Here is a 13,980-nt window from a genome sequence, read left to right as displayed (position 1 = left end):
TGGCATCAGCTGTGGCTGACATGCCCTGGCAGTCTCCAAGAGAGTGTGAAATTTATATTGTTGTTCCAGCTTAGATAAGAGCCTTGCATCATTCCAGAGGGTGCTTTTGGGAATTATCCTGGGCATAGGAGGGAGCATCACCTTTTGACCTTTGAGTAGTTTCTTTGCCTGTGACACATGTATGTATTCAGTGTCGTCATGTTGTTGTGTGAGAGTTCCCAAGGTTGATTCCATGCCACAACAATTCCCCAGAGCTCTTGGGCTTTCTAGAAATAAGATGTCAGAAAGATCTCATGACTCCAATCACAGAGAGCCAAAACTTCACAATCACCTCTCTAAGAGCAGGTGGCATACCTCACTACTATTGCAGGAGTGATGGGCTGGGCAGAGCTGGTTGTGGGTAAATGACAGTCTCTGTCAGGCCGCATCTAAAGTGGGGCAATATCAGCCCCCATCTCTTGAGGCCAATGTGAGGATTGAGGTGACAAAGGCTTTTTTTTTTTTTTTTTTTTTGGCTCAGCCCTGTAATTGATGTGTAACAGACTATTGAAAACTAGATTGGGAGCTGGAGAGATAGCTAAGTGGTTAAAGACACTTGCTTACAAGGCCTGATGGCCTGGGTTTGATTCCCCAGTACCCATTTATAGCCAATGCACAAAGTGGTGTATGAATCTGGAGATTGTTTGCAGTGGCAACAGGCCCTGGCAAATCCAGGTCATTGGGCTTTGCAGGCAAGCACCTCAACCACTGAGGCATCTCTCCAGCCCCAGTTTTCGTTCTTGCAATCCACGTACCCTTGACATTTTGGGAGGGTCTGTTGCATCGCTCTGCACTTTTCTTCAGTTTGTTCTCTTTCCTGAATTCCTTCTTGCTCACTTGCTGGAGAGCCCAGGAGTTCTCTGCATAAGGACCATCTGTCTGAAGAGGGCCACACGCAGCTGTGGAGGCCCAGCTAGGCTGCTAGACCTCATCTCTAGAGACTCTGTCACTTTTCCATTTTCCTTTGCCTTCTGACCTTGCACATGGAACTCTTAGTTGTGACAGAAAATACACCCTTGTTTAGTGGAATGTGGGTTAAGTGTCTGCCTACAATTGTGGGTTCCACAGACTTCTGGCACCTCCTGTGAGGGAAGCCCTTTGGCCTGAGTAGGAGTATGGAGCGAGGTGGGAAGCAGCCTGTATCTCTGGCAGGGAGTCTATGTTTTCAGAAAGGCAGCTCACTTTCCTTCTTTAAAACTAAGTGACAGGAGTGCTCAGCACTGAGACAGCTCTATCCCAACTTCCAAGGCTCAGGCTCCATTGCGGAAGAGGTGGCGGAAAGAATGTAAGAGCCAAAGGAAGGGTAGGACTCCTTACAACGTCCTCCTCCAGACACAAAATGGCCTGGATATCCATGACCTCACAGTGCCTGACACTACCTACACAAGACCATCATAATAGGAGGAAAAGATCATGACATCAAAATAAAAGAGACACTGAGAGGGGGAGGGGATAGGATTGAGTGTGAAGTTTCAAAGGGGAAAATCTGGGGAGGGAGGGAATTACCATGGGATATTGTTTACAATCATGCAAGGTGTCAATAAAAATAACAAATAAAACTTCATGAAGTTTTACTTGGATCGGGCAGGGGGGGTGCACGTGTGCTGCAGTGCATGTGTGGAGGTCAGAGGACAGCCTCGAGGCGTCTGTGCTTGCCTTCCTCCTTCTTTGAGATGGTGTCTCTTGCCACTGCAAACAAATGCCAGTCTAACCGGCCTGTGAGCTCCCGGCTCTGTCTTCCACTTCCATAGCGATCACATGACCTGGGAGCTGTGGACTCTCTTGACTCTATCTCCTACTTCCATAGAGATCACAGGTGGATGCCCATTTTGCATCCAGCTTCACGTGGGTGCTGGACATCAGCCTTTACAAGCAAGTGCTTTTGACCACTGCCCCATCTCCTCAGCCACGGTGGTCCAATTTTAACATGTTTTTCAGACCAGCAGCACTGACTTCATCTTGGAGCTGGTAAGAAATGCAGAGATGAGACCCTACCCAGACACTCCCTGCATTTTACCAGGATGTCCAGGCAACTCATGTGTGTCCACCCAGAAAACTTCATCTGGGATCAGAAGAGTGTGCCCATCGTGTTCCTGACAAGCCCCTAGCTTTTAGACCATGGTAGGTAACAGATCAGCCAACAGGAACGAGAAACTAAGGAGATACACCAACCTAGAGAGACCCATTTCTCTTGCATTTACTGGGAAGAAACTCAGTCCTATTATGTCACAACATCTCGGTGGAGGCAGAGATCTGTGAACTGTTGTACCTAGGAAGAGAGAGTGTGGATTAGAGCTCTAGGCTGCTTCCCAAATGAAGACTTCAAGCAACTCAGCTCCCATCTGGCTCCTGGCCCCTGGCTCATCCACAGTCCACATCTAGGTTGCTATACATGGTGGATCCACCCAAGCATGAGGCTGTAAACTACACAGCCTACTACCTGGGGACCTGGGATCACATTGTGCCTGGTCCTCTCCTCAAAAATACAGGCATCATTGCTTCTGCAGATCCGTGTTCCTCACTAGTTAAAGCCTGGGGTAGGAGTTGAAGTGTCCTGGCCCCAAGGTGTATGGCCGTGATGGGGTGCTCACCAGCATGGCCTGACAATGTCATGTCAGAGTCATTTCAGGCTGCAGTTGTCTGAGACTGGTCCTCCAATGTCCTAGGCATCCCATGAGCTACCTAAGGCTCTTAAAAAGTCACGTTCCTGATTCACCTAGCCAGAGTAGGCTCTGTGGAATTAATTGGTCATGTCCCCAGGACTGTATTAAAACCTTTGGTTGATCAAGGACAAGATTATGATCATCCCACCCATCATGACTCAAAATAAAGACAAGACAACCTTTTCACATGCATACTGGGACCTGAGTTAGGTCCTTGAGATGGTCTAACAATGAGGCCTGGCTATCCAGCAGACCCCAACTCCATGTGGAAGGAATTGGAAGCTTCTCACCATGCTGTTGTGGTGTGGGCATACAAGCCCTGTTGGGAACACTGGGGGAGAAAATGTTAAGTCTGTCCTGGGGTGCAGGGAAGGCTTCCTGAGGAGATGGCTCTTACAGGGGAAGAGAAATATTCCCCAGGATAGAGAATGAATGGCATTATAAGCAGACGTGACAACGTGCATCAAAATTCTGATGCATAGTTGGACAGGACATTTCCCGTGAACCAGGGCGTGGGACCATTGGCACTTGTCCAGGACTGCACGCTGGAGTCTCCTAATGGCTATGCTGGAGTCTGAACCCTTCCTTGAAGCAGGTGCCGTGTGTGATAGTTAATATTAATTGATAACCGGATTGGATTGAGTGGTGCCTAGGAGGTTAGGAAGACACACCTCTGGGTTTGTCTGCGAGAAGTTTCTAGAGACAATTAGTTCCTAAGAGATGAATAAATCCCTTGATGAGCTCATAATGTGAATGTATTATTTACAGGTGGTGGACAGCTGGAGGCGGGGCTTAGTTGGAAGAATTAGGTCACCAGGGAACATTCCTGTGGGGGCTATTAATTTTTTTCCTATCTCCTTCCTATGTTTGGTTTTATTTGTTTTAAATTTTTATTTTATTTTAACAGTTTAATTCATAGGTACATATAAAACATATTTTGACCGTATTCACTCCCTATTCTCATCTTCTGCCCCTCTTCCAGTTTGACCCCTTGTTCCCTTGCTCCTAGAACCCCCTCTGACTTTGATTTATTTATGTATTTATTTTGGTGTGATCCACTGAGTTTAATTAGAGTTGTTTGCACGAATCTGGGTATAGTCTTATCCACAAGATCTTGGGTAGCTTCCCAGTGGTGACACTCCCAAAGAACACGACCGACCTTCCCCAGCAGCCGTCAGCGGACCGGCTGCAGCTCCTCAGGAGGAGTGGGCCTCGGAACCCTTCTCTCACTCATGACAGAGGGCTGGCTGGCTGCTGGGGCTTCATGAGGATACAGGTCGTGACTTGCACGGCACAGACTCTGTTCCACAGAACTCCTCCCCATCCTCTCGCTTTTACGCTCTTTCCCCTCCGCTTTCATAATGTTCCCTGAGCCTTGAAGAGGGTGGCACGGGCGTCCCATATAAGGCTGAGCACACAATAGCCATTTATTCTCAATGCTTTGTCCAGATATGTATTTCTGCGCTGACCTCTGCCCATTGCAGAAAGCAGCCTCTCTGACCAAGGCTGACTGACAGCTGCATTGACCTACAGGTATTGACATAACTGTGCAGTATGCAGTTTGATATGTCAAATTAGCCGGACAACCTCAACGGCCTATGACCTCCTCAGCCGTGGGCTTGTGACCAAACTTACACTACCAGGAATGAATTCCCACTTGTAGAGCAGGTCTTAAATCCAATCAGAAAGTGATCAGTTGCCTCCATGAATGTTGCCGCTATTGCACCAGCATATATAACTTGCCTGGCAAGTCTGATGTGGAGCATGCAGTGTCCACCACTAGGGAAGACCATTGACTTTTTTTTTTTTTTTTTGCCCCCAGCAGCCTGCAGAGCACTATCCCGCACTGTGAAAGCAGGGAGAAAAGTCAGTTCTAGCTTGAGTTCTCCATGTACTCCAACTGAAGCATGTGCTATCTTCAGCAATAAGGACTTACCATCTGATTTCGGTAGACAACCGAGAGCAATGCCCATGGCCTGTATTATTTTATGGGCCTCTGTGGCCTCCCTATTTAGCAACTCAGGGAAGTATCTCCCTCCTGCAATAGGATTTTGGGCATTAACCTATGGTCTGTGGGAGCAACTTTGCCACCCATAGGGTATCTTCATCCCAACTTCTAAAAAAAAAAAATTTTTTTTTAAGGCAGGGTCTTTCTTTAGCCCAGGATGACTTGGAACTCACTCGGTAGCTCCAAGCTGACTTCAAACTCATGGTGACCCTCCTACCTGAGTCTCCCTGTGCTGGGTTTAAAGGCATATGCCACCACACCTGGCTAAAAAATTATATTTTTAATTAGTTTTCAAAGTAGTATGCTTCCATGTGGCTTAAAAAAATAACTTTTATTCGTGCTTGCTTCGGCAGCACATATACTAAAATTGGAAGGATACAGAGAAGATTAGCATGGCCCCTGTGTGAGAATGACATGCAAATTCATGAAGTGTTCCATATTTTATAAAATATTTTTAAAAGGATTAAAACATACTTTTATTTTATTTTATTTATTTGAGAGAGAGGGGGAGGCAGATAGACAATGGGTGCCCCCCAGGGCCTCTAGCCACTGCAAACAAACTCCAGACACCTGCGGCACCTTGTGCATCTGGCTTTACATAGGTCCTGGGGAATCAAACCTGGGTCCTCAGGCTTTGTAGGCAAGTGCCTTAACTCCTAAGCCGTCTCTCCAGCCACCCCCCCCCCAATGTAGCTTTTGTACATCCTTAGTTTTGATTAATTTTTCACCTCCTCTCTTCCAACCTCTCCCCCAATTCCTACTAAAGCATTGTTTTTAAATATTTATATTTGCAAGGAAATAGAGAGGGAGAGAAAGAACGGACATGCCAGGGCCTCTTGCTATTGCAAAAAAACTCCAGACCCATGTGCCACTTTGTGTCTCTGGCTTTACGTGGGTACTTGGGAATGGAACCCAGGCCGCCAGGCTTTGCAAGCAAATGCCTTTAACTGCTGAACCATCTCCCCAACCTTTATTTATTTATTTTTTTCTGTTTCCTGGCTTCCACGGATGTGAACCTGTTCTCTTTCCTCACACCCGCCCTGCCATAATGGACTGACAGGCCTGAAAACACAAGCAAAGTAAATCTTCCCTCTGTTCAGCGGCTCTATCGGGCGTTAAGAAGTGGGGCCTGTGGGAGCCGAGGAGGTGGAGAAGAGCTTCTGAGGGGAAAGGTCTGCAGTGAGAGCAGTGTCCTCCAGGAAGAGAAACTGGGACACTTTCTGTCTCTTCCGTGTGTGGGTGCATCAAGGAAGCCACCATTTACGAGATAACGAAAGAGCCCTCACCCAGAGCTCAGCCACGCAGACCCGCTGGCCTTGGACTCTTCCGCCTCCAGGACTGTGAAGAAGGCATGTTACCCTTTGAGTCACCCAGCCTGATGCTCCGTTACAGCAGTCTGGAAGGAATGTACCAGAGACTGAGGCTGGACAGGCCAAGCCAGTCAGATTAAACGGACCATTGGCTAAGATGATGAGGAGTTCGCTTGGGATTCATCAAAAAGACAGGGAGGAGGGCTGGAGAGATGGTGTAGCGGTTAAGCGCTTGCCTGTGAAGCCTAAGGACCCCAGTTCGAGGCTCGGTTCCCCAGGTCCCACGTTAGCCAGATGCACAAGGGGGTGCACGTGTCTAGAGTTCGTTTGCAGTGGCTGGAGGCCCTGGCGCGTCCATTCTCTCTCTCTCTCTCTCTCTGCCTCTTTCTCTGTCGCTCTCAAATAAATAAGAATAAGCAAAAAAAATAAAATAAAATAAAAAAATAAAAAAAAAGACAGGGAGGAGCCATGAAGGAGTATAAATAGAGAAGTGACATCATGTATCTTCGTGTTCACTTGGGCTCCTTATCATTACTCAACAATGTGAGCTGGGAAGGTTGTTTTGCAGTATTCTGAATGCCTTAAATGCTACACAGATCAGTCATGTTTGGGTACATGAAACAGCTTTTCACGTGGGCAGCAAATATTATTAAATATTATTGAAGTAGTAGTGGCGACACCTGCCAAGCCCTGCCATGGTGCCAGGTGTTGTGCTTGGGGCTAGTGTTTGTGTTTGTTCTTTGAAAATATTTTCATTTATTTATTATGTGCGTGTTTGCGTGTGTGTATGTGTGCATGTACAGGCACGCTTGTGCATGCCAGAGCCTCTTGCCACTACAAAGGAATGCCAGATGCTTGTGCCATCTTTTGCATCTGGCTTTATGTGGGTGTCGAGGAATTGAACCTGGGCCAGCAGGCTTTGCAAGCAAGTGCCTTTAACTGTTGAGCCATTTCCTGAGCTCCCATGTGCTCATTATGATTTCCAAAGCTCAATTTTCTCATCAGTGCAGGAATGGCTCAGATAATACCAGTGTCACTGGCTTGTTACCGAGATGATTTTCTTTTTGTTTTTTTCAAGAGCATTCACTGCTCCTGGCTGGGGTCAAGCCTTCCATGACAGTTACCTGTGGTGACAGCCATCCTTTCCTCTCATGGACAGGGAAACTGAGGCCTGTGGGAACTCTCAGGTGATAAGTGACACCTGCCAGGTTTGGACCTAGGCAAGAGGCTACCTGTGTGGTCCCTGTCACAGTCACAGATCCAGAGCACCCCACTGCAGAGCAGTGGGACAGGCTGCCACTGGCAGGGACCTGGCCTCTTTCACTCCCCAGAAGTCTATGAAAGGGCGACAGGAAGTGAGGCACAAGCAGAGTGCAGCATTGCCAACAGAGGCGGAGTGCCTTCTTCCGGCCCGGGCTGGGTGCGTTCCCACTGGGGCCGTACAGGATAGTGCCCAGCTTCCTTAGTCTCTGCAGGTCCATTTATGCTGGCGGTCCAAGGTGCCTGCCTAGAATCCTGGCAAGTGGATGGTGTCCGGGCCAAGCCCAGCAAGGAGGTTTTCTATCAGCGGCCGGATGGAGTGACAGAGCTTGCTGTCGCCCTGGGGGAGACGAGGTGCTTCTCACGGGTTGGGCAAGACTTGTTTCCTGGCCATTTGGAGCTTCTGGAACTCGGGATGCTCCTGGTGCCGTTGAGTGGGAGTGGTGACGTCTGGCTCCATGAAGTTCTGATGGACTGCTCACTGAAGATATCGGTGTGCCCTTGATAGTGGATAATTGAAATTCAGATTTGGCTATTCTAGTGCTTTGCGACAGATATTCTTTATGAGGCTGCTTTGCGCTTCCTGGTGACTTGGTTGCGGCTTTACTGACTCCATTATGGAGAAAGATATTGATTTGTCAGGGTGGTGTCAGGAGCCTTCCACTGATGAAAATTGATTTATCTCTCTCTGAGCAGCTGTGTTTTTAATTCGTCTTTGCCTCCAACAAGGTGTGGGGTGGGGGTGAGTGTGGGAAAGCACCTCCCTTGCCAGACTGTTAACCAGTACACGTTAAACAAAGCTTAGGGTATAGCCCCAGCTATGGCTTTATGTCCTGTGCTGAGGAGATAAAAATAAGACCTTATTTGCCTCTGCTAGTGTTTATAATGTCTGTGCTCACTCCTTCCCTCCTCTGACACAGATCCTACAAGCTGGGTGTGACAGATGAGGACCATAATTCCCAAGACCATGGAAGAATGGAGTTCCCTCTCTTCTCCTTTCTTCTCTTTCTTCTTTCTCTCCTTTCTGTCCCTTCTCTTTCTTTCCCTCCTCTCCCAGCAAGAAACAAGTCAACGTTGAAATGGAAAACAAAGCCAGGGAGGTCTCCCTTTACATTCTGATGAACTGCTGCAAGCATACTTTTAACTGTGACACTTAACTGGTCGTTGGCTTGTCCTGTCACTTACAGTGGCAGTAAGATTTGCACGCCTGGGCTGGACCCTCTACTCTGTCACTTTCTGTGTGCTTAGGCACTTAATGCAATCTCTGAGACTCAGTCTCTTTGGTAATACGAAGAGCATGGTGCTGCTTGACGGACAGGGCTGGTAGGAAGAAGAAATGGAACAATGCACGTGACTTCTTAGCATACTGCCTGCTTCCAAATAAGTGCTAAATACAGTATGTAAAGTTAAGACAGGAAAGAGAAAGAGAAAAGAAGTTAAGAAAGGAAGGAAGGAAGACAATAAATAAAGGAACAAAGAAAGAAGGAAAGAAAGAGTAGCAATTACTTGTTGGGTGTCTGCCTTGTGACCATGTTGGTTTCTGCATCAAAGGCTCACAGTGCACTGGTGAAAATGTATTGGGACTTATGTGACCTTTCTAACAGTGTAGGGAGGGCATCATGGAAGGATTAGAGAAGACTTCCTAAAGCTAATTTCTAAAAGACTATTTTTATTTATTTGCAGAGAGAGAGACTGAGAAGAGAGACAGGTAAAGAGAACGAGCAGGATGACAGAGTAGAAGTTGGTTTGGGCAAGAAGAGGGGAAAGCTGGAAGGTGTGGAAAATGGTCTCTAGCATCCCTGTGATGGACAGCATCATTGGGTCTTGAACAAAGGGCACATGTGAGTGTGGAGCAGGGAGGGAGAGCCTCCAAGGTCAGGGTTGCAGCCTTCATCATGAAAGGGCTTGGGCTAAGCAAAGAAACTAAGATTTCCTTGTCAGGATCCTGAAGACTCAGGGAGCCATCACAAGACTTCAATGAAAGGAGTGTCTCCATGTGATGATGATGTTGAGGTGACCCCTCTAGCAGAGGGTGAGGTCGCAGATTGGAGGCACTTGCACACATACGCATATAGCAGGAACACTTATTGGAAGGACTTTCTAATCGTCCAGTGGGAAAGAGAAGAAAGACTGAACCCAGGATGTGGTGGTAAGCTAAGTCAAGGAGACAGCTGGAGGCAAGAGGGAGGAGGCCTTGCTGGGACAGGCTGGCAGTGAGAGGAGCCATGTCATTGCCCGGTGGCTGGCAGATAGATGGTGGCCATAGCTTCCTAAGGCTACCATCACAAAGTGCCACAAACTGGGTGCCTAAGACCGAAATTTAACCTTTTCCAGTTCTGGAAGTCCAAAATCAGTGTTGCAGAGTTGTGTTCCTCCTCTAAGAATCTCTGACAAATGCCTTCCTGGCCTCTGCTAGCTCCCGTTGACGCAACAGGCAGTCACTGGCATTTCTTGGTTTGGGGACACATCGCTTCAAATGCCACTTCCATTATCACCTGGCTGTTTTCTCCTCATATGCTTGGTGACAAGAATAGTAGTCACATTGGCCCACTCTACTATAATCTTATCAACGCATCTACAGTGACTCTCATTCTAAACAAAGCTGCATTCTGAGGACCTGGACTTCAAACCATCTTTTGAGGAGGACACAAATCCCATCAATCCTCTTGCTGTCTCCTTTTAAAGTTGTTCTGTGTTTTTGAAATATCTTTCCATGTGCATATGTACAGTTCAATCTACATTGAGAGAAGCAGATGCATAAATGGTCCACTTTGTCAGACTTCCTGTCACTGTGACACTTGAGCAAACAAGTTAAGGGAGGAAAAATTATTTTGCTTATGGCTGGTGGGGGTGTTCAGTCCATCATGGCAAAGAGGGCATGGCAGGGTGAGGCGATTCATACTAGGGTAGCCGGGAGGGAGAGAGAGGAGAGAGAGAGAAATTGTACAAGCAGGCTCTCTCCTTTCCCCTCTTCTGATTCCATTGGCCCTAACCTAGGAGATGATGTCACCCATATACAGGAGGTGGTCTTCCCCTCTTAGTTAATTATTTCTGGAAATGTCTTTGCAGACACACTCAGAGGTGTGCTTTGCTAATCTACATGCTTTTTAGTGCAATCAAGTTAGCAATCAAGATTAAACATTTCACATATGCAATCTGGTGTTTTTAACTTGCTCAATATTTCATGTCAATTCTACAAAGGGAATTGTCCAGAAGTGAAAACCCATGACAAGGACAATTTCCAGAAACAAAGCCATGTGAGGAAAATTTGAAAGAATTAAAAATGCCTAGTTCAGAGAGACCAGTAATATTTGACCTATTCCATTCTAAGCAAAAATAGGAGTTAAAGAGAAGGGAAGATTGCTAACAAATGGATTAATAAAGATGCAGGAAGTAATTAAAGGCACCAGTTAATGGTCAACATAGAGTCACCATCCACTGAGAGGCCACAGTTCTTGACACTAGAGGCTGTATGAAATGATTGCTTTGGGTAGTAGCAATTTCAGAGCACAGAAAAGGCCCAAGCAGCTGTTGAATGGTTATTGTTATGAACACCATTCAGGGGCTTCCTGACTTGAAGGAATGATTGGAAGAGATGAGTTTTAGTATATGACAATTCAAATCCCAAAGCTCCCTCCAGAAAGCCACAGTCCCTTAATGCAGGACACTCCATGCTCTAGTTGTTGAAAAGACCAATTGGCTAATGCAATACACAACTGTGCTTTCCACAGCAACATAGAGTGTGTAATGGGATCCCCAGGGGAGCCAAATGAGAAGAGGGCTGAAACGAAGGCAGAATGGAAATGGCTTAAATTAATGTGCTAACCCAAAAGAAAACTGAAATGAGTGATGGGGGGAAGTTGCCTGTTTCCCACGTGCTTCCTACAGCTCTCTCAGGTGCCCGCTTCTCCTAGATGATGGCCACAGGGTATACACTGTGCTCATTAGACTTGGCCTTGGCTGCAAAGCCAGAGTTGGGAAGAATTACCCAGATTACCCAGAAACTATTAGATGCTATTGTCCTAATTGATTGCTGTGTTTTCTGAACCTTTTGTCCGTAGCTCTCAGCAGTCTTCCCATGAGCTCTGGGGAATGACATCAGTTGTGTCCCTACTTTTTGGATCATGGGAGAAAGCTAGCACCACCTGCTTCTCAGGATGCTACTTGCAACTCACTGTCCTCAACAGTGAATCATTGTTCTGGGGTGGGGAGAGTGATGTGGGGACCAGGCATTTGGCTAGTTGTAATATAAGCCTGGTTCACTATAGCACCCCCTCTCCTCATTTTTCTACGGCTGAAAACCTAGGCACTTAGGAAGAATGCCAGATTCATACAGCCAGCAAGTGGTAGAGTTGTTTTCTTTGTTCTTCTTATCTCCAAACCCCATGTTCCTCTTTAGCCTGGAGGAGAAGGGCTAACCCGCATCAGGGACCCCCCTCCTACTTCCTCAGCCCTCCCCAGGGCTTCCCTGCTCCGTTTTGAACAGGCAGAACATAATCTCTTCCTACTTGGTGAACACCAGGTAGAATGCCATGAGCCACGCATTGTTGTAGGGAACTGCTTAAAAAGTATGACCATTCAAAATAAGACCCTATTGCTGAAGACTCCACATGCTTGGGCTGCAAGGGCACTGAGAAATCCTGCTAGTGCTGAGCTGAAAATCTCCATGTAGACCAGCTGACAAAAGGCTGGAAAAAGCTATGCTGCATGCAGCTCCATGGGAGAGATAAAAGTCATCAGTGGAGATAAATAGCAGTAGACACTGCAAGCTGTAACTTGAACTAGCCAGGCCGAATGAGCCAGTGGGTGCAATAGTGGCTTGTCTCTTATGGGGAAAACTGACCACCCTCTACTTGGACTAAATACCTGATGCTGATAACCTATGACAGGAGAAGTCATGAGCCCTAGGAGGATAATGTCTGCTGCTGTCTGGCTAAATATATATATGGTATGCTCACCAAACTGCCCAGTAAGCACTTTTCCTAATTGTTCATACCCATATATTAATGCTACTCTCACTTTTGGTTAGAGAAGCTTTACTTTTCAGATGGTGGTGACCTCTGGGATGACTCAAAAGTCACCATAGTGCTGAGAAGAAGTGACAGAGGATTGCTTAGCACTGAAATATCTCTATTACACCTTCCAAGGCTCAGGGTCCATTGCAGAAAAAGATGGTAGGAAGAATGTAAGAACCAAAGGAAAGGTATGACTCCTTACAATGCACTCTTCTAGACACAAAATAGCTTGGATATCTATGACCTCAAAGTGTTTGGTACTACCTACACAAAACCAACATAATAGGAGGAAAATATGATGACATCAAAACAAAAGAGGAGCTGGTTGAGAGGGGGAGGGGATATGATAGAGAGTAGAGTTGTGAAGGAGAACGTGGGGGGAATTATCATGATTTATTGTATATAATTATGGAAGTTGTCAATAATAATTTTTTTTAAAAAAAGTGTAACCATTAAAAAGCTACTCTGGCTCACAGTTGATCCTCCTACCTCTGTCTCCCGAGATCCGGGATTAAAAGCTTGAGCCACCACGCCTGGTTTCAAGGCCACCCTGAGACTACATAGTGAATTCCAGGTCAGCCTGCACTAGAGAAAGATCCTACCTAAAAGAAAAGAAAAGAAAAGAAAAGAAAAGAAAAGAAAAGAAAAGAAAAGAAAAGAAAACAGAAAAAGAAAGACCCCCCCCCAAAAAAAGAGAACAAAAAAATCTATTCCAGGGCTAGAGAGATGGATTACAGTTAAGGTACTTGCCTGGGAAGCTTAACATCCTGAGTTCAATTCCCCAGTATCCATGTAAAGTCAGATGCACAAAGTAGTACATGCATCTGGAGTTTGTTTGCAGTGGCTGGAGGCCTTGACCCGTTCTCTCTCTGTGTCTGTCTCTCTCTCTCTCTCTTTTTTTTTCTCTCTCTCTCTCTCTTACTCTCTCCTTGCAAGAAATAAAATAAAACAGAAGCTACTCCAAATCCTGGAACTATTCAACTCACGACAGACAAGAAGGAGCAGACAGCTTGGATACCTGTACTGCCAATTTCTTCCTGGCCTGACAGCATCTCTCTGCAGGAATGGTGTGGTCTGAGCAGCTTGGTAGGAGAATGAGAAAGTTTTATCTTCTGGTGATCTTTCATGTCCACTCAGAGGTTAGGTGAGGGATGATTAACTCTGACTACAGCCTCAATATATTTCTTTTTTTGTTTTCAAATGAGAAGGATGATGATAATTTTCTAGAAGCTGGTGAGATGCCAGTCCCCTGACTCACGTTATTTTATGTGATTGATACTTGGTGCACGTTGGTAACATTGTTCTTTCTTTGCTCCTCTCCTCTACATTTCCCTCGCTGCTCTCTTCGGGCTGTGTCTGAACGCAGGGAGATCCCCTTATTGGGAGTCTTACTGTTCACTCTAGCCAGAGAGTCTCCATCCACAGCTAACGCAGGGTCTGTTGAGAATGCAACAGCCAAGGTGCTGCAGATCCGGGTACCATTTTTCACAGAAGCCCATCAATGCCTGCCTAGCCCCCATGGCAGTGGTTTGGTTCTGATGTCTTCTTTTGTTTCCCAGTCCACTTGATTCTACATTTGATTTGTGAAACAGAGACCTGTCAGGGAGCCAAGCCTCTGATGTTACAGAGAGAGCCCAGCTATTCAACCATAAGATCATGCAGGAACTTGAGTAGGTCCCATTCTG

General features: G+C 46.4%; 1 protein-coding gene and 1 non-coding gene across 2 annotated transcripts in view; both read left to right on the top strand.

The window, feature by feature from the left end:
* Asic2 (acid sensing ion channel subunit 2) overlaps positions 1–13,980 on the top strand; it is a 1,263,387-nt gene that overhangs the window by 24,469 nt on the left and 1,224,938 nt on the right. The gene's annotated exons all lie outside the window — the stretch shown is intronic.
* LOC123463721 lies at positions 5,048–5,154 on the top strand. The gene has a single exon (XR_006639111.1). It is a non-coding gene; the product is annotated as a U6 spliceosomal RNA (small nuclear RNA).

The sequence above is a fragment of the Jaculus jaculus genome, chromosome 9 (genome assembly GCF_020740685.1).
Source record: "Jaculus jaculus isolate mJacJac1 chromosome 9, mJacJac1.mat.Y.cur, whole genome shotgun sequence".
In the NCBI taxonomy this organism is placed as follows: Eukaryota; Metazoa; Chordata; class Mammalia; order Rodentia; family Dipodidae; genus Jaculus; species Jaculus jaculus.
Note: the sequence above shows the minus strand (reverse complement) of the source record. Positions and strands in the feature narration are given on the sequence as shown.